This window comes from Rattus norvegicus, chromosome 1 (genome assembly GCF_036323735.1).
Source record: "Rattus norvegicus strain BN/NHsdMcwi chromosome 1, GRCr8, whole genome shotgun sequence".
In the NCBI taxonomy this organism is placed as follows: domain Eukaryota; kingdom Metazoa; phylum Chordata; class Mammalia; order Rodentia; family Muridae; genus Rattus; species Rattus norvegicus.
In genome coordinates, this window is record NC_086019.1 from 121,654,386 (window position 1) to 121,679,761 (window position 25,376).

At 36.9% G+C, this 25,376-nt stretch overlaps 1 long non-coding RNA gene across 5 annotated transcripts in view; it reads right to left on the minus strand.

Annotated features, from left to right (window-relative positions):
* LOC134483425 (uncharacterized) overlaps nucleotides 1–25,376 on the minus strand; it is a 602,791-nt gene that overhangs the window by 136,964 nt on the left and 440,451 nt on the right. For all 5 annotated transcript variants that reach the window (XR_010060299.1, XR_010060303.1, XR_010060302.1 and 2 more), the window contains 4 exons: nucleotides 20,573–20,694; nucleotides 20,009–20,104; nucleotides 10,904–11,099; nucleotides 6,759–6,855 (listed from right to left, as the gene is read on the minus strand). This is a non-coding gene — a long non-coding RNA (uncharacterized LOC134483425). The remainder of the gene's footprint in view (nucleotides 1–6,758; nucleotides 6,856–10,903; nucleotides 11,100–20,008; nucleotides 20,105–20,572; nucleotides 20,695–25,376) is intronic.

Genomic DNA, 25,376 nt, shown 5'->3' on the forward strand with positions numbered 1-25,376 from the left:
TCTGCTCTCAGGTGTTTCAGTGCTCTGGAGACTGGCTTTCAATTTTTGGCACAGGCAGACATCAGAATGTTCCTTCCCCTCACTGCTCCTAGTTCCCTGTGACCAGAGTCCAGAGAGAGCACTAGGCATTCCTTTTGGGTAAGGAATGTGTGAAGAAATACTTGTCTGCTCTGAACTCTCAGGATTGTCTGCACTTCTGAGTGTCCAGCTGTCTCCCCCATGGGATTTGGGTGAAAAGAGCTGTTGGAGTGGGTCATTTCAGTTCTAGGAACTGGCGAAAACCAGAAGAATGCTACTGCTGATTGTCCCTATATTTCTGTATTCAGAGGGTACTAGTCTGGTTCCTCTTGGCAAGAAATGCCAACCGAAGTGGCAGTCTCCCTGGAGCTCTGAGGATTGTCTGCACTTCTGAGAGCCCAGATGTCTCCACCCATTGTGTTTTGGTGCAGAGAGCTGTGGGACTGCTTCAGTTCTGGGCACAGCCAGAAACCAGAAATGTCCTGTTACAGACTTCTGCCTTTCTGTGTCCTAAGTTCACCAGGTCAGTCACTTGGAGTAGAAGAATTAATTGGTCTTAACTCTGCTCTCAGATGTATAATTGCTCCTGATGACTGGTTTTTGAATCTTGGTGCACATAGAAATTGGAAGTCTCCTGCCTCTTATTGTTCCTGTATCCCTATGCCCCGAGAGCATGTAGGGCACTAAGAGGGTTATTCTTGGGCCAGGAATGTGAGCATAAGTGAGAGTCACCTCAGAACTCTAAGAATTTTCCACACTTCTGAGAGTCCAGCTCTCACCCCCAAAGGAATTTAAGTGTAGGGAGCTATGGGATTGGTCAAGTTCAGTTTGCACACTTTTAACGGAAATACCATCTACTTGAAAAATTCCTGCCAGCCAAACTGATAGAATGTCTTGTCATTCCACACCTTTTAACTTTGAGCAATATCAAAAAATATCTCTATACGATTTTAATAATATGTTTATGTGACAGAAAAATGCCTGACTATACATGACCCCCTGCTATTTTTTGCCTCAGGAAATTAATTATGTTTGGTCTTTGGAAACAGCAATGGTTTTCACTGAAGCATAGTTTAAGTAATAGAGTGAAGAAGGTTTTAGGGATATTCCTTGACAAACAGTCCTTGCTTACATACTAGTAAAATAATCAATTCCCTGTAACCTCACATATATAAGGTATAAAAGTTTCACTCCTGAGGAGTTTTATTATGCTGGATAAAATGTCTGGTATTTCCTAATTCATAAAAAGAGACATCTGGGGTCAAGGTATGATGCTGGGTTTTAAGGAAATTAAATACTTTTGAAAAGCATAATAAACTGTAGTTTGATTTTTCCTTAATATATACTCATTCAGTGGATATTCTGGATTTCATGAGGGAGGTTGAAATTTTTCTACACAAGTATTCTATTGGTTGGCTGAGAAGAAGATTCAATAGATGGGCAATTTTCTAGACAGATAATAGGTACGAAAGTTAAATCAGTAGCAGATAACCATTGAAACAATCCCATAACTCCTAAAGAAATAGAAGCAGTTGTTTAATATCTCCCACCAAAAAGAACCCAGGACCAGATGGATTTAGTGAAGAATTCAAAAAGAACTTTATAGAAGAAGTTGTACCAGTACTGTCCAAACTATTCCACAAAATAGAAACAGAAGGATCACTACCCAATTCCTTATCTGAAGCCAGAATTACGATTATACCTAAACCACAGTTAGACCGAAAAAAGAAAGGGAACTTCAGACCAATTTCACTTATGAGTATTGATTCAAACATACTCAATAAATTTCTTGCAAATCGAATTCAAGAACACATCAAAACAATCATCCATCATGATCAAATAAGGTTCATCCCAGAGATGCAGGGACGATTTAATAAATGGAAAACCTTGAACATAATTCAGTATGTAAATAAACAATTACACGCATAAACACACACACGCACACAAACATATACACACACACACACTCAAACACACACAATCCTTTCATCGGGTGATGAAAAAGCCCTTGACAAAACCAACACATTTCATATTAAAAATCGCAGAAAGATCACGAATTTAAGACCCATACCTGAACATAGTGAAAGTAATATACAGGAAACCAGTAGCCAACATTAAGATAAATGGACAGAAATTTGAAGCAGTCCCACTAAAATCAGGGTCTAGTCAAGCTTGCCCACTCTTGCCCTACTTATTCAATATAATACTCAAATCCTACACAGAGCAATCAAACAACAAACTGAGTTCTAAAGAATAAAAATCGGAAAGGAAGAAGTGAAAATATCACTATTTGAAGTTGAAAGGATAGTATATATAAGTGACACCTAAAGTTCCATCAGAGAACTAATAAGCCTGAAAACAACTTCAACTAAGTGTCTAGATATAAAATTAATTCAAACTCATCAATAGCCTTCCCCTACTCAAAGGATAAACAGGCTGGGAAGAAATTAGGGAAATAACACCCTTCACAATTGTTCAAATAACATTAAATAACTCAGTGTGACTCTAGTGAAGCAAGTGAAAGATCTGTAAGACAAGAACTTCCTGTTTATGAAGAAAGAAATTGATGATCTCAGAAGATGGAAAGATCTCCCATGCTCTTGAAATGGAAGGATAAATATTGCAAAAATGTACATCTTGCCAAAAGTAATCTTCAAGTTGAATACAATCACAGTCAAAATTCCAAATCAATTCTTTGAAGAGTTAGAAATAGCAATTTGCAAATTCATTTGGAACAAAAAACCCAGGCTAGCAAAAATTATTTTCAACAATAAAAGAATCACCATCCCTGACCTCAAGGTGATTTACATAGCAACAATGATAAAAATTGTATCATATTGTAACAGAGACAGGCAGGTAGATACATGGAATAAACTTGAAGACCCAGGTCAACTGATCTTTGACAACAAAGCTAAAGCAATCCAGTGGAAAAAAGATAGCATTTTCAACAAATGGTACTGGCTCAACTGGAGATCAGGCTATAGAAGGATAGAAATCAACCTATTCTTATCACTCTGTACAAAGCTGAAGTCCAAGGGTATCAAGGAACTCTACATCAAACCCGATACACTCAAACTAATAGAAGAAAAAGTATGGAAGATTCTTGAACACATGGGGACTGGGGAGAATTTTCCGAACAAAACGCCAAGAGTTTATGCTCTACGATCAAGAATCCACAAATGGCACCTCATAAAACTGCAAAGTTTCTGTAAGGCAAAGGACACTGTTATTAGGACAAAACGGTACCCAACAGAGTTGGAAAAGATCTTTATCAATCCTACAACCAATAGAGGGCTAATATCCCAAATATATAAAGAACTCAAGAAATTAGACTCCAGATAGCCAAATATCCCTGTTAAAAATGGGATACAGAGCTAAACCAAAAATTCTCACATGAGGAATATCGAATGTCTGAGAAGCACCTAAAGAACTGTTCAACATCCTTAGTCATCAGGGAAATGCAAATCAAAAGAAAAGAAAAGAAAGGAAAAGAAAAGAAAAGAAAAGAAGAGAGAAAGAAAACACCAAAATCCCACCTCACACCAGTCAGCCTGGTTAATACCAAAACTCAGGTGACAACATATGCTGGTAAAAATGTGAAGAAAGAGGAACACAAATCCATTTTTGGTGGGATTGCAAACTGTTGCAAACTTGGGAAATCAGTCTGAAGGTTCCTCAGAAAATTGCAATACCTGAGGACCCAGCTGTACCGCTCCTGGGCATATGTGGAAACGATGCTCCAATGTACAACAAAGACACATGCTCCACTGTGTTCGTAGCAGCCCTATATATAATAGCCAGAAGCTGGAAAGGACCCAGTTGCCCTTAAACAAATGAATGGATACAGAAAATATGGTAGTTCTACACAATGGAATGCTACTCAGCTATCAAAAATTATGACTCCATGTAATTGACAGGCAAATAGATGAAATTAGAAGCCATCATCCCCAGTGAGGTACCTCAATCATAAGAAAAATCAAAAGACAAACAAACAAACAAACAAATAAACAAAAACCAGACAGTATATGGATTCACTGAAAAGTGGATATTAACTCTAAATCTCAGATTACCGAAGATAATATCCACACATCACATTAAATTCACGAAATAGACGAGTAACATTTGGATACTCTAGGCCTTCTTAAATAGGGGGAAAATATTCACAGGAGTTGACATGGAGATAAAGTTTGCGGCAGAGACTGAAGTAGTTGTCATTGAGAGCCTGCCTCACCTGGGTATCCAGCCCATATACATTTATCTATCAAACCCATACATATTGCTGATGCCAAGAAATGCATGCAGACAGGAACTTGATGTAGCTGTCTCCTGAAATGCTCTGCCAGAGCATGACAAATTCAGGGGCAAATGCTCACAGGCAACCAATGAACTGAGAATGAGGTCCCCATTGGAGGAGTTGAAGACAGGATTGAAGGAGCTGAAGTGGTTTGCACCCCATAAGAACAACAATACAAAACAACCAGAGCTCCCAGTGACGAAAACACCATACAGAGTACACATGGATACACCCTCACCTCCAGCTGCATATGTAGCAGACGATAGCCTTTTTAGGCACAGGTGGGATGAGAAGTCCTTGGTCCTTCTACGGCTGTACCAATCAGCATAGAGGAATATCAGGACCAGGAAGTTAGAATGGGTGGGTGCTTTGATAGGCGAATGCCCTCATCTAAGAAGGGGGAGGGTTATGAGTTGTGGGGGTATGAATGGGAAACTGGGAAAGGGGATAAAATTTGAAATGCAAATATCAAACAATAATATCCAAAAAAAGCTTTAAAGGCAAAATTATGCAAATTTCAAAGAGAATTATTTTGGAAGAGCATTTTATTATTTGCTACTGTATATAAGTGTTTTAAATTTTTTTATGGAGCACATGTCTGAAGAGGATAGGAGAATGAGTCCTCAGCTCCCCTCTGACTTGCATCACTGATTATGGGAAGCAGACATATAGGTGATATTAATGGAACATATTTTCTCTGATGGAGAAATTAGTAATTTTAACTGTTGAGAAATTCTTTGGGGGAAAGGAAGTTATTGTAATAATGTCATGTCACATTCCTCCTCTCCCCAACCACTTTGTTTTTATGAGCATGCCTCTCCACACATTCATCCACTTCTGCCTCACCAATCTATACTTATCCTATGGTGGGATGTCAGGAGTCCACAGTACCAAGGGCCTTTCCTCCTGTTGATGTTAGATAAGACCATCCTCTGCTACACATGTATATAGAGACCTTGGAACTCCAGGTATACTCTTTGGTTGGTAGTTTAGTCTCTGGTAGCTCTTGGTGGTCTCTTTAATTCACATTGTTCTTTCTATGGTGTTTCAATCACCCTCAGCTCCTTCAGTCCTTCCCCTAGCTATTTCATTGTGGTCTCCAAGGCACAGTCTGGTGATTGGCTGTATCTGCATCTATTTTGCTGAGGTGCTAATAGAACCACTCAGAGAACAGCTATATCAGGCTTCTGTCAGCAAGTGCTTCTTGAAATTAGCAGTAGTGTTGGGGTTTGGTATCTCAGATGGAATGGATCCCTAGATAGGACAGACTCTGGATGGGCTTTCCTTCAGGTTCTTTTCCATTTTTCCCTCTCTTTCCTTTTGTCAGGAACATTTCTGGATTACAATTTTTGAGATGGGTGGGTGGTCCAATCCCTCAACTAGGGGTAGTGCCTATCTCCTGGAGGTGGTCTCTACAGGTTCTATCTCCCCTGTGTAGGGTGTTTCTGATAAAGAAATCCCAGTTTGGTCCTGGGAGCCTCTTGTTTCCCTGGTGTCTGGGGATTTTTAGTAGCTATCCCCAGTTCTGCAGTCCCCACTGCTAATCATTTCTATTCGGTTTCCTAACCATCTGCATTTCTCTTCTATCCCTTCCAATAACTGATTTTGTTCCATTTTTCCCTCTCCCTCCACTCTTCCTTCCAGGTCCCTTCCTTCCTCTATCTCCTGTGACAATTTTCTTCTCTCTTCTATGTAGGATTGAAGCATCCACATTTTGGTCTTACTTCTTTTTTATATAGATATCCTCAACACTGTGTCCATAAACCATTGAATGAATAATGAAAATATGGTACATTTACACAATGAAATAAAACTTACTTCATGAACTGATAAAGTCATTAAACTCTTACTTAAGTGGATAGAACTAGAAAAAATCATCCTGAGTGAGAAAAATCATCCTGAGTGAGCTACTCAGAACCAAAAGAAATTTAGATGTGATCACTTAAAACTGCTTGTTACATTTTAATCCTTACAAATGTATGTAAGAATGCTTAAGTCCTCAGAGATAAGATGCAGAGTGAGGAAATAGAAATGATGGAGAACTTTCCTGAATAAGTGAAATCATAATTAAATCTGGAGACATGTGGTATAATGTGATAGTTGAATGGAAGTATTAAACGCAGAAGTGGAGGAAAGTGGGGTAAGGGACATAAGAATCTGTTGACTTTCTGGAAAACGTTATAGAATAGTACTACAGTAGAAGCTCCTTAATATATACTATGTTAATGGAATATTCATAGAATCCATCACAAAATAATGGGGAGAGTAGAACTTAACTGCCATCTCTCACTACCAAAGCCATGCCAGTGCCATGTATGGGTTACATCTATTTGAGTTTTGATGACTGAGATCACACAGAAACTCCCAAACAACGTACATTCCTAAACACATAATTTTTTGCTTACAGAAACTGATGGCAAAGCAATATTGATGAGACAACACTTACCTATCTCACTGAACATGAAGAAGTCAAGTTGGTGACTAACTGGAATTTTCACTACTTCTAGATAGTGTTCTTGGATTGGAAAATTTATTCATACTTCCTGAGGAGAAAAGGAAAGGTGAACATAGCTGAAATCTTTCAATTTACAAGGGGGACAGTCTACAGTGTACACGAGTGCAATAGTTGTACAAACACGGTGAGAGTAAGTTACAGTTATTTGACTTGATTCAATCCCCAGTCCATGAGACACATTCCTGATGAAGTTTATATGCCAAAGAAAAGGGATATAAGTAGATTGTGGGTCAAGGCACATACCAAACACCATTTTTTCTGCAAAAGCAATGTAGCAATTTAAGGAAACCTAATAATATTCTGTTATAAACTTTACTTAGTATATTGCTCAGCCATGATCACAGAAGCTACTCTCTGTTATTGATGGGAACAAAGGCAGACACATAACTGAAAAATGTGTATAGAGTAAGAGAGATTTGGTAACTCAGTCATAAATGCAAATTCTCTATCAAATCTCTTCCTTCATCTCTCATGGATCTTTGTGTTGGATGAAAACTAAGAGCAACTGGGAATGGAAAGAATGTAACAAAGGAACCAATGTCTTTCAGATGTAACAGACCTAAATCACATGTGATCTCATATAGATAATGACAGCATCCATATGGTTTCCATAGAGTAAAGTGAATTTGATCCCATTACTGAGATAAAGAACAAATGTTCCTAAATAAGAAATTATTTTAATATGGTGGTCTTGCTGATTATAGAAATCACATTCATGGAAATTTTTATTCAAAGCAATAAACAGCCAAATCATATGAACTCAATGGTATTTTGAGAATAATTTTTTGATTCCTAATGCTGTGTCTCTCAACATAAAAACAGATAAAATTGAACAAATGAGAAAGTAGGAAAGAGCCTCAGTTTGTCCCAGGAGATTTCAATATAAGATCATGATATATACACACAGTAAACTTTCTTTACTGGACATAAGAGAGTTCAGTCTTGTGCTATCCAGCACAGTTTCCTTGGTGGTTATCTTTCATAATGCTAGAAAACACCATTCAGTCTCCATTAAGAAAAATTTAATTGTTTTCTTGTCCATTAATTATCCTTATATGCTACAATAATGACTGACTTAGTAAAATGCATTAACATTGCAACTGTGCAAAGGGAATTTTGTGCTTAACTGACCACATTATTAATTAGAAGGGAAGCCACTTTAACAGGAGAGAATTCAGGAATGATATAAAAACATGGTCAATAAACTTGGCTAGGGAATTTAAAAATCCTACCAGAGAGCACACTATCATGGTATTACTAAATCTCCATTTTGTCAAATTCCCTTTTAAATATTTCTGTTATGTTCTTTGGCAAGTGTTGTTGAATATTTCCATAGATAACAATTTTATTACTAATGTTTTTGTTGGCAAAATGATACCTATCTCCACAAAGGACTGTTAATAAGCAACAGTCAGTTCTCAGACAACAGTTGGGAGTTCTAAAACTCCCCATCCCCGGTAACAGCTAGAGGACAGGAACACATGCTATGGAATGTCCCTTTAAATGGCCTGGACTTGTAAACGGGGCCCCTACAGCTAGAGTTACAAGTGTGCTCTTCACAAAACTGAGCACAAATTCAATGTCTTCTCAATATTCCCACCCTGCATGCACAAGTTCTTACTGACATAGATGGCTACTAGGGTAGCAAGTGCCCTGTCTCCTTAGGAATGGGGTCACTGGGAAGGATAAACAGAACAGATTTCACAAAAATAAAACAACATACAACAATATCAGAGGGAGCATCCTGCTAAATTGTGAGAAATTCAAAACAGTTTCATTGAAATCAGAAACAGGACAAGGAATTTTATTCTTCCTGTCGTATTCAGCAAAGTATTAGGAGATTCCTTTGAATAAGATATGATTTTATGCATAAAAGTTCCTAAATATGGCAGCAGAAATCTGATAATGCTGAAAATCACTTTCAGCAAAGTAGCAGTGTGAAAAAATTAATGAAAAATCATGTCCTGAAATAACAAATATTTTGAGGAACAAGCTCTGTTAACAATATCATTTATAAAACATTATATATAATACTGGTATATAATATATATTATATAAAACGTTATATAAAATGTTACATATGATTACCTATGTATATATTTGTTGATGGCCAATAATATCCTTCACAGAAATTAAAAAAATAGTGCTGGAAAATTATATGGAGACAAAAAAGATACCCTGTAAACTAAACCTAGATAATAAACAAAGTTGAGGAGATATGACCATGCCAGATTTCAAATTTTACTATGTAATAGCTGAAGTAACAAAAACTGTATTGAATTGTGCTACTCTGTTTTATCTGTATTAATTAATACCACTTTAGAAGCAAAAGCTTAGCAAACCCTCAGAATGATGTTGACTTGGATCAACACAGGCTTTCATTATATATATATATATATATATATATATATATATATATATATATATATTTCTTAATCCCAAACAACATTTTGAAATACAAAACAAATTCAATGAGTAAAATTATTGGACATGCCTCCGATTAACTCTGTGTCTCAAAGCCTATTATTAATCTGCATTGTTTCCTCAGTACACATCTTAAAGATTTAAATTCAGTGTTTTTATGGAATACTTGAGTGTGTTAAAAATTGGGTCTCTGATTTTTGTGTCTGCTCATTTTCCTTCTGTTGGATTACCTTGTCCACCCTCAATATGCTCTTTCAATATCTTATTATATTTCTATTTGTTAATGTTTGGTTGTTATCCCTTGGGTGTTATTTTCCTCATGAGAGCCAGAAAGGAAACAGATCTGGAAGGGAGGGGAGGTGAGGAGAAACTGGAAAGAGTTTTAAAAAATGGAAAAAATGTAAGCATGACATAAATAAAAGAATGAAAATGGAAATGAAAAATGTGACAAAATCAATTTTCAATAAAAATACAACACCATTTTATAATGAAAAACAAATTACAGTTCCAAAAGTCCAAAAAGAAAAAGAAAGAAAAACAAAAAGAAACAAAAGAAAAAACACACCCTTGTGGATTTATCTGATGGAGGATGGCCAAACCGCCCCCAAAGAAACCCCCGAAAAACTCAAAAACAAATCTGCATTCTATTTTGCATATCTTATAAAATTCATACAAATCAGTGGATCAGAGCAAAATATAGATTACATATCCAAAGAAAGTTCTTTCCAATCCACCATTTTCTTGTTGAATTAGAGCAAAATTTAAAAGTAAAAACATATTAACAAATAACAGGTTCCTATAGACACTAGAGTATTGTCATAGCATTCAAACTAGATCACCTTATGAGATCACAGAAGAAAACGGTTTATTATTCTGTACTACTCTATGCAATGTATGTGATGTGAGTATGTGTGTAAGTATTTTTTGTGCATGTATATATATACATATATATATATATATTTGTGTGGGTGTATATGTATATATGTGAGAAGATGCACAATGTTACACATGCTTGCAGATATCACACCCAATTACACAGTGCTCATTACTTCTTACAGCCATATTTGGAAACTCCTTTCCTTTATTATAATTATCATAACATCAAAACGCATTCTTACCTGATAACCCTAATTATTCAGAGACTGGGAGGTACAAACCATGTGATATATTGTGTGCTTTCTGTCTGATGATAAATTGTATGCTAACTATCAAATGTTTTTACCCCTTCATATCTTTCAGTCTATGGCAGATACCCAGATACCACTGTAACTTCCTTTATGGATGTAATCTTTATGCAAAATCCATATACAAACTTAAATGTCCTTTTTTTATTTTCCTGACTTCCATTACTCCCACACACCAATAATCCACAATACTGTCAGCTCTTTGAAATGCTAATATTCACCCTGTAAGAGAACTGAGCTGAAGTGACAGGGCAGATTGACAGCTCAAGGGGAGGGGCACTGCAGCAAACACAACACAGGACAGGACAAAGGAAGCCAGGTCCTGATCTGATAGGTTTCTGATCTGACTGTTCAGAGTCAAAGACTTGAGATCTATAGAATAATCTTTTACCAAACAATTTTGCAATATTTTGTGTGAAAAATTCATATCTACCTATGAAACAAATTATGGGTTTTGAGGGAGCTGACCTTGTTTGGTGCATTGCCTTGCTGACCAGTCCTAGGGTGGTTGTGACAGGCATCTTTGGCTGCCTCTTCTCTGAGCAGTCCCTGCTGCACGACTTATGCAATCACACCGCCCCTGTCCCCAGTCTGTGCTAGTGAGCTAGCATAACCCTCCAATCACATATGCGTACATGGTTGCCAGGCTGCAGAGACTCTAAAACTGATGAGACAAGGCAGGCAGATGTAAGCTTTAAGCTGTACTATTGCTAGCATGAAAGCAGGGGGGTCTTCATAAACCCCTGTATAAATTGGTCAGGGATAAATTCAAGGTGCTTTGTGGCAATGATGACTATAGGATATTGAATTATATTCACATTTAGATCTGTATACAAAGGAAAGAAAGAGTGCTTAGGAAAAATGTAACAAAATTAGAGAATGTACAAAAGCACTATATACCTGTAATATCAGGAGAAATCACTAAAGAATAAAAGATGCTACTTTAACAACATTCTGTATTAGTGGACACTGGCTAAAAGACTGAATATAAAATAAAATGTGCTCTTCTTAATATCTCTTTTCATATTTAGAGTGATGGAATAGAAATGAGAGAAAGAGAGTGGGGGAGAGAGAGAGAGAGAGAGAGAGAGAGAGAGAGAGAGAGAGAGAGAGAGAGGAGAAATTAAACCAGATAAATCTGAAGGATCAGGAGATTTTGAAAATGTTAGCCTATCGAGAGAAGAAATTACTCACAGGAATACAAAATAAAGTCCTGGGTAACTACTGTACAGTTCACAGATTTTCACTTCCAGGTTCTCCATTGCCACACTCCCAGAAAGCAGCAGACTTCTCTATGGATTTAAGGCTTATTAACACAGAATTTGAAAAATACACAATGATGATAAAAGATCTCTAGTTTCCAAATAAAAGAGGATATTGCAGAAGGCAGTGAACCTTACTGACTCAAAACTGATGGTGAGGATGGACTCAAAAAGTATTCTGGAAACAAAGAAACAGCAAAAATATTTTGTGATCAAGAACCCTGGAAGGAAAATGAGATTAAAATAATAGTCCTAAAGCCAGAGCTATTACATTTATGGATGCAGGAAAATGTAAGGCTATATAAGTGATGGAGCCAAGGCCCTGGTTGAGAAGAGTTCCCATGGACTTAGGCAGGTTTAGTGATCAGGGTATCAGGTAATATGAACATGACAAATTCAGTGTGAAGGATTGTAGGGGCTGAGATTGGGACAGAGGACAGAAAGGAAAAGAAGAATGTGCATCTGAGAACTAAGTAGAAAGTTATATTTGACAGAGCTCTTTTCTAGGGTGGAAAGATATGGAAAATGCCACAGAAGTTCTACACAAAGCAGTTTAAGTCAGATTTGAATCCTATTCTTCTAATTCCACCAAGGTGCTTGGTGATTGAAAAACAGGGGAGGATGCTTGAAGATGACTATTTCACTATCAGTGAGTAGCACTATATGAGGATCATGAAATATATCTTGCACCTATTCTATTCTCAGTTTGTACTTTGATGAAGTGAGAGCCAAAATGGTGGTCTTAGAGGATAAGATCAACATTCCAATTAAGGGATAAAATATCAGAGTTGGACTTTTTTAACTTGGCTGGATTGCAGTAGCCATGTAAATAATGTGACTTCCATTTACAATGTACAGTTAGGGCGGGTGCTTTCTTCACCACCTGAAGAACCATCAACTGATGACCTAAATATTTCCAGTCCTGACGTCAAAGATGAAGAGAAAATAGAATAAAAAAAGAAACATCTATGAAATATTATGGCAATATAGTTTTTGCTATTATTAGCTAATTTTTGCTTACATGTTGTATAAAAAATATTCAAGCAAATCTCATCATGTCCACACAGCTCCTCACCAGGTATCTAGTATGCTCATGAAAAAATAAAACAAACAAAACAAAACGCTAAACCCTTCATGCTGTTGTTCTGACAGCACGTGTTTCTTCCTCTCACATAGGAAGATGGTCAATTGAATCATGTTTGCCTTGAAATTGCAGTACAACATATTCTGTTCATTATTACAGGGCCATGTATTGAATCTTGTCCTCAGCCAAACAATAAAATTCCTCTGTAGAAAAAATTCAACCTGCATCATGAAATCCAGAATAGGCACGGAATGAATATATACTAATGAAGCATCAGTCTGTAGTTTATTATCCTTTTCAATAGTATTTATTTGCTTAAATCCCAGCATCATACCTTTTCCCCAGGTATCTGATTTCAAGAATTAGGAAACACCAGACATTTTATACAGCATAATAAAAGTCCTCATGTACTGAAACCTATCTACCTCATATATGGGAGGTTACAGGTAATTGATACTATAACTGGTATGTAAGCTAGGATTGTTTGTCAGGGAATATCCCTAGGACGTTTTTCACTGTACTACTTAGAGTCTTCTTCAGTGAATAGCATTCCTATAACCTAAGACTAAACAAGATTAATTTCCTGAGGCAAAATTGGAGAGACCCAGATAAGAGGGGGTCACATATATGTCAGAAATTCATCTGTCACATAAACATACTATTAATATCATATACAGACATTTTTGATATTGCTCAAATTCCAAAGTTGTGGAATGACAAGGCATCCCAAAATTGTCAACAATTTTTCTGGCAGGAATTTTTCTAGTAGACATATTTCCATTAAACGTGTACCTACTGAAGTGAACTGTTCCCACAGTTCTCTGGTGAGAGCTGGACTCTTAGAATTGCAGACAATAATGAGAGTTCAGAGAAGATTACAACTTATGCTCACATTCCTTGCCCAAGAGGAACCCTCCTAGTGGCCTTTGTGCCCTCTGGGCATAGGGACTTAGGAGCAAAAGAGGAATGACCCTACTGATTTTTGCCTCTGCGAGAACTAAATATCAGTTTTCAGAAGCAACTGTACACCTGAGAAGAGAAGAAAGACCAATTTTTCTGCTCCAAACGACTGTCCTGGTGGAATTAGGACATACAGAGGCAGAAGTTATCTGGGGCAGAACACTCCCTGTTCTGGCTGTGCCCAGAGCTGAACCAATCAAAGAGCTCTCTGCAAGCAAATCTGGTCGGGGGAGAGAGGTGGACACTCAGAAGTGTGGAAAATGCTGAGAGCTCAGAGAACACAACTAACTCTTTCAACATATCTGATCCAAGAGGAATGCCTAGTGCCCTCTCTGCATGCTAGACACAGGGACTAGGAGCAGTCAGGGGAAGACCCTTCCGATGTCTGCCTATGCCAAGATCTGAAGGCCAATTTCCAGATAACCTACACACCTCGGAGCAGAGGTCAGACCAATTCTTCTGCTCCAAGTGACCCACCTGCAGGCGTCATGTCACTCAAACACAGAAGAAACTGTCTGTTCCCAGATATGTCTGAAATAAAACAGTTCTTCAGGAGTGCTTACACACAGGCACAGAGAGGGTTAAGCCACTGTCAGAGACAGCAAAACAAGCTAACACCAGAGACAACCTGATGGTGAGGTGCCGCGCCTGCTCGGGGCAGACATGACGCCTGAGTGGGAGCCGGTTCGAGGGTTCGCACCACACGTGGTTAAGCCCCCTGCTTGCATGCGGCGGACTCCAAGAAGATGTGCACCTGGACTTGCCCCCTGCTACAAATTTGGCTCTGGGCTGATGGGCATCTGGGTCATGGGAAAGATCGTTGTCAGCACTTATTTCTTTATTTTTTCTTTGTTTGATTCTGAATATGATCTTGGCAAGACAGAGACTTCCTTTAATAATAGGACAGAAGGTCGTGATCTATTTTTGATCACTAATACCACAAGCTTTCCTGCTTCCTCTTTACAGAAGACAGAGCCTCTGATGACAGGGACTCCAAGGTTGCAGATTATGTCTTCTCTTATAGATAAGGAAATATAAGATTTAGCAAAGAATTATACTTATAAGGATAGTGATGCTTCTTCTATTAGGGTGTTGGTAGAACTGTTGAGAAATGATTCCTTGAGCTTTGGGTCGGCTATGAATATTTTACAGAGTATAGAAACAGGTGGTGGCAACCAGGTACTTACAGGGGACCATATGTGCATCGACCAACGGATGCTCCATTACCATATACTGGAGAATATGATTTGAATTTTGATAGGTGGGTTACTAAGGATGGATATAGGGTCAGGTATTTGTCACTGCCTTGGTCAGAAAGATTGGCAAGAGCCCGTCCTCCTTGGTGTGTGCTCTCAGAAGAAGAGAAATGGGAGGTAAGGTCACAGATCATCAGATACTTTAGACAGGGATCAGGCATGCAATATTATTGCCCCAAGCCTTGGATGTACATCTACAGGACTAACAAAGATGGGATCAAAGGGTTAACTAGAGCGATAGAACTAGATGCACAGACCTGATGGCGTAAGATATGCCAGACTTGCGGTCCCCTGAAACTTCCTCCTTGATGTGACAAACGGAAAACTAGACTAGGCTGGCTGACTGTGGCTTGTCTGAAAAAAAAAAAGCAAGCTATACCTTTTTGCAGAAAAATCAAATGTTCTTGGCCATGGTCCAAGATTGTTATGCAATGAAAATTGTGTATAAATGTCTGATGCTCTCTCAGTAAAGTTGCAACAGCTGACCACACTCTCTCTGTGTCTGTGTCTCTGTTCGCCATCCCGTCTCCGCTCCACGCGTGTCCTCAACAGGGGTCCCCCCGCGGATCCTTGGAACCTCCAAGATTGCCGACCGCGGCAGTGAGGCAAGTGCAGGAACATAAGCAACAGAAGCCAAGACTACTTGGTATCATCAGAACTCAGTTCACTCACCAAAGCAAATGCTGGATATCCAAACACACCAGCAAATCAAGATTTGCCTTTAAAATCACATATCAATGGTGATGTGTACCAAGGCTGGACTTCAATAACAACAAAAAGGAAAGAAAGCCTACATATACATGGTAGTTGAAGAGCACTCTATTCATTGATAACTTGGAAAGAAAGAAAGAAAGAAAGAAAGAAAGAAAGAAAGAAAGAAAGAAAGAAAGAAAGAAAGAGAGAGAGAAAGAGAGAGAGAGAGCGAGAGAGCGAGAGAGAGAAGGAAATTGAAGACTTTTTAGAATTTAATGAAGATGAAGGCACAACATACACAAACTTATGGGACAAATTAAAGCAGTGCTAAGAGTAATTCTCATAGCTCTGAGTGCCCCCAAAAAGAAACATAAGAAAGCATACATTATCCGCATGACAGCACACCTAAAAGCTGTAGAACAAAAAGAAGCAAATACACCCTAGAGGAGTAAAAGGCAGAGAATAATCAAACACAGGGCTGAAATCAACAGAGTAGAAACAAAAAGACTATACAAAGAATCGACAAAACCAGGAGCTGGTTCTATGAGGAAATAAACATGATAAATAAACCCTCAGTCAGACTAACCAGAGGACACAGAGAGTATATCCAAATTAACAAAACCAGAAATGAAAAGGCATACACAACAACAGAATCTGAAGAAATCAAAAAATCATCAGGTCCTACTACAAAAGCCTATATTCAAAAAAACTGGAAATCTGGAGGAAATGGACAATTTTTCTAGGCAGAAACCAGGTACCAAAGTTAAAGTAGGATCAGATAAACCATTGAAACATTCACATAACTCATAAAGAAATAGAAGCAGTTACTAAATGTCTCCCAAACAAAGAGCCCAGAACCAGATGGATTTAGTGAAGAATTCTATCAGAACTTCATAGAAGTCATACCAGTTCTGTGTAAACCATTCCACAAAATAGAAACAGAAGGAACACTATCTAATTCCTTCTATGAAGCCACAATTATACTTATTCCTAAACCACACATAGACCCAACAAAGAAAGAGAACTTCAGACCAATTTCTCTTATGAACATTGACACAAAAATACTCAATAAAATATCGGCAAACTGAATAGAAGAACACATCAAAAAAATCATTCATCATGATCAAATAGGGTTCATCCCAGGTATGCAGGGATGGTTCAATACATGGAAATCCATGAACATAATTCACTATGTAAATAAAGAAAAAAAGCATGATCATTTCATTAAGTGCTGAAAAAGTCCTTGACAAAATACAACACTCTTTCATATTAAAAGTCTTAGAAAGATCAGGAATTTAAGGACGACACATAAATATTAAAAGCAATATCTAGCAAACAGGTAGCCAACATTAATCTAAATGGACAGAAAGTTGAAGCAGTCCCACTAAAATCATGGACTAGACAAGCCTGCCCACTCTCCCCCTACTTATTCAATATAGTACTTGAAGTCCTAGCCAGAGTAATCAGACAACAAAATGAGGTCAAAGGGATACACATTAGAAAGGGAGAAGTCAAAATATCATTATTTGTAGATGATAGGACAGTATACATAAGTTACCCCATATATTCCACCAGAGAATTCTTAACCTGATAAACAACTTCAGACATGTGGCTAGATATAAAATTAATTCAAACAAATGAGAAGCCTTCATCTACTCAAATGACAAACAGGCTGGGAAGAAATTAAGAAAATGACACTCTTCACAATTGTCCCAATTATCACAACAGAGCAAGTGAAAGATCTTTATGGCAAGAACTTCAGTTCTCTGAAGAAAAAAATTGAAGAAGATCTCAGAAGATGCAATGACCTCCCACACTCATGGATTAATTAGCAGGATTGATATAGTAAAAATGGCCATTTTTGCCAAAAGCAATCTACAGATTCAATCCAATTTCCATAAAAATTCTAAATCAATTCTTCAAAGAGTTAGAAAGAAAAATTTGCAAATACATTTGTAATTACAAAAAACCCAAGATAACAAAAATTATCCTCAACAATTAAAGATCTTCTGGGGCAATCACCATCCCTGACCTCAGGCAGTATTACAGAGCAATAGTGATTAAAACTGTATGGTATTGGTACAGAGACAGGCAGGTAGATCAATGGACTAGAATTGAAGCCCCATGTCACTTGATCTTTGACAAAGGAGCTAAAAGCATCCAGAGGAAAAAACGTAGCATTTTCTACAAGTGCATCTGGTTCACTTGAGATCAGTATGTTGAAGAATGCAAATCAACCCATTCTTATAGCCCTGTACAAACCTGAAGCCCAAGTGAATCAAGGACCTACATCAAACTCAATAACCTCAACTAATAGAAGAAAAAGTCATGAAGATTCTTGAACACATGGGAACTGGGGAAAATTTACTGAACAAAGCACCAATGCCTTATGCTGTAAGATCATGAATTGACAAATGGGACCTCATAAAACTTCAAAACTTCTGTAAGTCAAAGAACACTCTCATTAGGACCAAATGGCAACCAACAGATTGGGAAAAGATCTTTATTAATTTCACATGCAATAGAGGGCTATTATCAAAAATATACAAAGAACAAATGTAAGTACACTACAGATCACGAAATAACCCTGTTAAAAATGTCGTACAGAGCTAAACAAAGAATTTTCAACTGAGGACTATTGAATAGATGAGAAGCACCTAAAGAAATGTTCAACATCCTTAATCATCAGGGAAATGTTAAATAAATGAACCCTGAGATCCACCTCACACCAGTCAGAATGTCTAAGATCAAAAACTCAGGTGACACCACATGTTGACAGTGATGTGGAAGAAAAATTGTTGGTGGGATTGCAAACTGGAACAACCCCACGGGAAATCGTTCTGGATGTTCCTCAGAAAACTGGACATTGCAATTCCTGAGGACACTGCTTTAATACTCCTGGGCATATAGCCAAATTGTGCTCCAACATATAACAAGGACACATGCTGCACTATGTTCGTAGCAGCGTAATTTATAATATCCAGAAGCTGGAATGGACCCAGGTGTCCTTTAAAAGAATGGATACAGAAATTGTAGTACATCTACACAATTGCATACTACATAGCTATCAAAAATAATGACTTAATGTAATTAATAGGCACTGGGTGGAATTAGAAAATATCATCCTGAGTGAGGTAACCTAATCACAAAAACAACAACAACAACAACAACAACAATAACAACAACAACAACAACAACAAAAACAGACATGGTATGCACTCACCGATAAGTGGATATTATCTCTAAATTTCAGATTACCCAAGATACAATCCACTTACCACATGAAATTCAAGAAGAAGGATGACTAAAGTTGGAATGCTGCAGTCTTCCTTAAATGGGGGAATAAAAATATTCATAGGAGGGATTATGGAGATACCGTTTGGAGAAGAGACTGAAAGAATGGCCATTCAGAGCAGAGCTGAAGTAGTTTGCAGCCAAAAAGAACAACAATACCAACCAGGGTCTAGACCACCATAAAAAGAATACACATGGACACATCCATCACTCCAGCTTCATATGTCGTAAAGAATGGCCTTTTTTTGGTACCAGTGGGTGGACAAGACCTTGCCCCTGCTATGGCTGTAACCCTTAATGTCAAGCAATATCTGGGCTTGAAAGTTAGAATGGGTGGATGTTTTGGTGGGGGAACACCATCATAGAAGAGAGAGCGGTATGTGTTAGGGAGCTTATGGATGGGAAACTGGGAAATGGGATAACATTGGAAATGTAATTAAAAAATATCCAATAAAAAAGATGCAGTTTCAACGGCAGTTATTTTAGAAGAACATTTTATTGATTGCTACTTATATAATTATTTGAATAATTTGCTATGGAACACATTTCTCAAGAGGACAGGAGACTGAGTCCTCAGGTCCCCACTGACTTGCATCACAGATCATGGGAAGCAGACATATAGGTGACATTAATTGAACACAGTTTCTCTGAATCAGTAGTTAGTAATTTTAACTGTTGAGAAATCCTTTGGGAGAAAGGGAGGTATTTTAATAAAGAATGGCAAATATTAATATTCAAATGGCCTTTTTAAAATGTAACTTAAATGTTTGGAAATCTGCTATCACATTCAGAGTATACTGAAGAATAATCAATTGTGTCCACAGGTTGAGGATTGACTGCAACAATCTAGAGATATAAAATATTTCTACATAGATGAGAGAAATAGTTTATTTATCACATGACAACATCTTATATAACTATGTCCTACAATTTTTGGCTCTATGAGGAAATTATGGAAAGCAAAAAGAATGGCATACTACGTTAGAATGAATTACAGAATAATTTCTCACAATTTTTAACATACCTTGTTATGAGTACTCGGACACAATCCTTTCCCATGGTCCAGAATTTATGTCTTCAGACTTGTTATAGATCTTAGCATCTCTCCCCACCTATATCACTAATTCCGGTGAAAGGAAATATTCAAGGAATTTTACATTTAAGTTTATTTACTATGAAGATTTTAGGCAAAACTAGTGTTTCATGATAGAGTTCATGAAAATACTAGGTTTGTTTATTGGAAAGAAGAGATATGTTTGAAAAAGGAAGATTTTCTTTAAATTAAAAAAAATTCAATTATTGGATTGACACTGTAATACAAGTACAGCATTTTACAAACATATACAACACTCCAAAGCTACAAGCCTGAAAGTATAATGGAAATGAGTCAGAGCAGAAACAATAACATGCAGCACCAACAACGATAAGAAAATACTAATATGTCATAAAAATGACATTGTTTTCTTCCTCAATCAAATTTAATCCAGGATACAGAATCTTCTATTTAGTATATATGTATATTTTTACATATAATTCTATTTGAATAATAATGAACTTTCTATGAGCAAGGATACACCTCTCTGCATACCTGTGCGTGTTTTTCATCCTTCATTTTTTCAAGATGATGTCTTATCACTCTGATCTTCCTTGACCCAGTCTTCATCAGTAATTAATCATTTTCCCTCCACTGGTCCTTCACTGGTTCTTCAGCTATGAATGAATTGTCAATATTCTATGATGTACTCTGATATAACAAAAATGTCTTCACAAGATGTGTTGAAGTTTTTTTTTATAACATTAAAAACTGCTTTACTGACAGCCTAAAAAGAGTAATGAATATTAAATGACATAAAGCAAGATGTTGCTTAAAATAACAGAGACCACAATCCGTACACTGTAATTGACATAATACTTGATGAAACATTATGTGGCATGGAACCAGTTATCTCCTATATAACGTTGTCTTCTACTTCTGTGCATATATATAGGCAGACATATATAAAGAACTTCAGAATTTACAGCATATTCTGATAAAGAATCACATCTAACTTTATGTGTAATAATTTTTTAAAAAGCCTACAAATTTGCTGAAAATTCAATGAATATTTTTCATTTTAAAACTATGCTTAGTGAATTGTGACTTCTGTAATCCCTGAATTAATAATAAATTGCTCACTTCCCTCCTTTAGCGACATTTCAAGGTTAACTGGAAAAAAATAGCCGAGACTTGTACTATCAGTAATAATTGAAAAGATAAGATTCAATCAATGGAATCTTGAATGTAATGAAAGGAAAAAAATCACCATCCAGTGTTACTACAACCACATGAATTTAATGAAGTGGGTGTCACTTCTAGTCTTGTCTCCAAGGGTGGTTGAAAACTGAAAGGAACTCTGGCCTTTGTAGTTTCACCATATTTTCTCTTGCCAGAGGCCAGGGCTTGAAGGGGAGGAGCAACACTCCGCACAGCGCTTTTATGACTCATTTCCTGTAGACATTCTACTTACTGGATCAGTTCACTGCAATAGGATACATGTTGTTGTTGAGGGTACTGAAAGGAAAAGGACATTCTCATCTTTAATGTGGTTTTATACCAGTCGGTATGGTCTAGACAGCATCTCTTATGAATTGCTGTGGTTCTAAATCCACTCATTAGAAAAATTTAGGAATGAAATTTAAAAATAATTTTTAACAAGGAAACATGCCATCCATCCTAATGCATACTTTCAATTACTTCATCGAGAAGAAATTAAATCACTGATTGCTTCTTCGCCCAGTTTTGATAAGGGGTTTTGTCTTACCTCAACTTTTTATGCTAAATACGGTGTTTGATTGACACATCCTTGTGTTACCTCTCTCTTTCCTGCTCCCTGTCCCCTTTCCCTCTCCCCTCTTCGTCACCTCTCTCCCCCTTCCCCTCTTCCTCTTAATCCCCCTTTTTAACATAATGGGAGAAGGAATGGATATGGGAGAGAGGAGAAACATTGGGGACACCCATGTCGAATTTGTGGATGGAAAGGAGATGTAAAGAATGAGAGAAGAATAAACAGAAGAATAATGATAGAAAATCTTAAATGCAAAACAAAAAATAAATATAACTAATACTGAAGATGAAGAATTACATTTTTGGCTTAAGGCTACATTTTATGTAGATATATATGAAAGGAAAAAGACACATTAGATACAGAATTATGTGCCCTGGAGAATTGGCTCAGTGGTCAAGAGGACTGACTGCTCTTCCAGAGGTCCTGAGTTGAGTTCAAATCCCAGTAACCACCTGGTGGCTCACAACAATTTGAAATGGGATCCAATACCCTCTCTGGTGTGTATGAAGACAACTACAATGTATTAATGTATAATAAATAAGTAAATAAATACTTAAATACATAAATAAATAAAGAAATATTTTTTAAAATGAATAGAAATGTTTATTCTAGTAAAGGCTGACCTAAACTGTTGGTATAAATTAAAAAGAAGAGTTTAACATCAACAAACGAGGTAAATAGACTTACTTAAGTGATAGCTTACTGTGTTATGCCCATGTTGGAAAACCTCAAAAGACATTTTGTAAATACATAAGGCTCTTAATTATGAGTTCTAGATCAATGTCACCGATGGTCCCTGTCACAGCATGTCATATCGAAAGTCCTCTAACTAGGGATTCAGGGTTTTTATTGTGGCTATAAAAAATTTTGGCAATTTACATAAGGGTCGGCAGGTTAATCTTTTAACAAGAGCATTTCTGGGATACTCTGCAGGAACTGCACACAGGGAAAAAACTACCCAATGAAGAGGATGGCTAAGGTATCTCTAAGGTATCTATTTTTTGCAGGATGTCTTAAGATATCTATATCATCTATATCTATATCTATATCTATCCATATATATATATATATATATATATATATATATATATATATATATATATATATATATATATCTTGACTCTGCTATTTTACCCTGACTGGCTGGCTGTTGCTAACGGGTGTGAATTTCCTAGGATGTTTGCTGAGGTTTAGTTTGTGATTTTATTCCTAGAGTTGTAGTTTAGTCCCTTATCTCTCATAAAATGGGGTTTCTTCAAAAACAGATTTGATTGGGCTTTGAAACAGGTTGATGATTTTGATTAGAGTCATTCTAAGAGTGATTAAAGAGTAGTTGATTCAAGGAGGAAGAGTTGTATTCAACATGCCAAACAAACGAAGCATGAAATGGGACAATCCTCGTGCTGGCTTCTGAGTATCACCTACATGCAGAAGCAAATAGGAACGGCCTGCTGACTCAACTGATTCTGATCATTCAGAACAAACTCCCTCACCACCCCCAACCCTGTTCCAGAAATATTTGCTCAGCTCTATTGAAAAAATAGGACATTTCCTGGATCAATCCATAAATGGTAATTACCATCCCTGAAGGAGGTATCTGCCATTACTGGTGCCAAAAATACAGCCCCTTCCATGATGGCTGAAGAAAAAAAAATGTGCCAATACACAATGGTCTAATAAATTAGTTTCACTTATTTTACAATTACACTTTTAAATCTCTGTTTTCTATGTGTTCATGGCAATCATTTCTCTGCATCCATTTTTAAAGTCAGTCAGCATCACAGGATTTTCATTGACTTTGATTTCTTATTTACCTATTATGTTAATTTACAGATACTGTGGTATACTACCTAACAGTGTCCTGCATTATTATTCTTGTGTCTCTGAGGGAGAACATACTTCATATGCTCCTGTACAAATCAGGTTTAAGATTTGGCTTTGAGATGACTGTTAAATCCTTTAAAAACAGCACTGTCATTTCATGTTCTCGGGTACATCTGCATTGTACCAAGCGCTTTTGTAACTGTTTCCGTCAATCCTTCTGTTCTGTCAAAAGCTATGTGGCCCTGTGAGCACAGAGGTAATCACTACTTCAAGCATCACTTAACTTGTGGCTTTAATGGTAAAAATTAAATCTGTGTCTGATATCTAGGAGGAATATAGAGAGTTTTCCACTGAAAATATATATTTAATGGCAAATTAATTTGCTGTAGGCTTGTTGATTTACCTATAATATTTTAATTTTCCCTGTCAAGAATCTGTACACCCTGCCAAGGCTGGACTCTCCAGTGTTGGGAAATGTCAGAGCCAAGAGATGAGACATATGTGTTTGGGGAGGAGAACAACCTTATAGAAGAAGGGAGAGGGGATGTGAAAGGGACTTATGGATGAAAACCAAGAAAGGGAATCACATATGTAATGTAAATAAAAAATGACTAATTAAAAAAATCTTCCCACGGAGCTTAGAGCTTTATAATTTCTTATCCCTGACTTATGAACTAGATTTTCTTAAATTCATTTGCCAAGTTTTATTCATTATTCAGCTGGCCTCTTTTATGATGATTTTGGGAAAAATTGTGTGTATTTACACACACACACATACACACACACACACACACACACACATACACACACACACACACCTACACAGACAGATATTGCTTAATGTCTTCCTCTGAAATATGTCTTAAAGTTTTTAGGTGCCTTATTTCCTCTGCTTTCTTTCTGTAAACTAATCATTACATTGTTCTCTGTATCTCTAATTTCCATGCCTTTACCCTAATATCCTTGTTTTATTCAAATAAAAATCTCTTCCTCTTATGACCCATGATTGACCATTCAAATGATTGTTTTACTGAAAGAAAAATTAAACATTCTTAGTAATCAGCAATGTGCATTTTCAAACCATATGAAGATTGTATCTTCCACTAATAATTATGCCCAAGATCAATGAAATAAATGAACACACATGCTAAATAGGTGAAGAGTAATAAGAATCCTTATCCTCTGCTAGTGGATATACACTGTTCTATTTGCTTTTAGAAATCAGTGCAAGTTTGCCTTTGGAAACTTGGGAATATTGTACTTCGGATTTAAAAAAAAAAGAAGTCTATATCTTAGTGTAGAGGCACTTACATTCCATTCAATGCTGCCTTATTCATATCAATAAGAAAGAGGATACAGCCTAGCTGTCTACAAGTGGTAAAATGGTTAATGAAAATTTGGTACAATACACAATGGAATGTTACTCAGCTTTTAAAAAACAATAGAACCCATAGTAAAGGAGGGATAAAAAAATTATCCTGAGTTACCAAGTTCCCCAAAACACATCTCAGACACTGCCTAGGCTCTTGACTGTTCTACGCACACTGATGATGCCTCTATTACAGAAGAGGACCCAACATTTCTGTTGAACATTAAGAAGACAAGCAGGTACCTACCTAAAGCCTTTATCTACTGGATATTGTCCGCAGTACTGAAAAGTATTCTGCATGGTACCTGAAGGATAATTTAAACACCAACTCATCTCTATACTATTTGATCTACCATAATCAGCTGCCTACATGA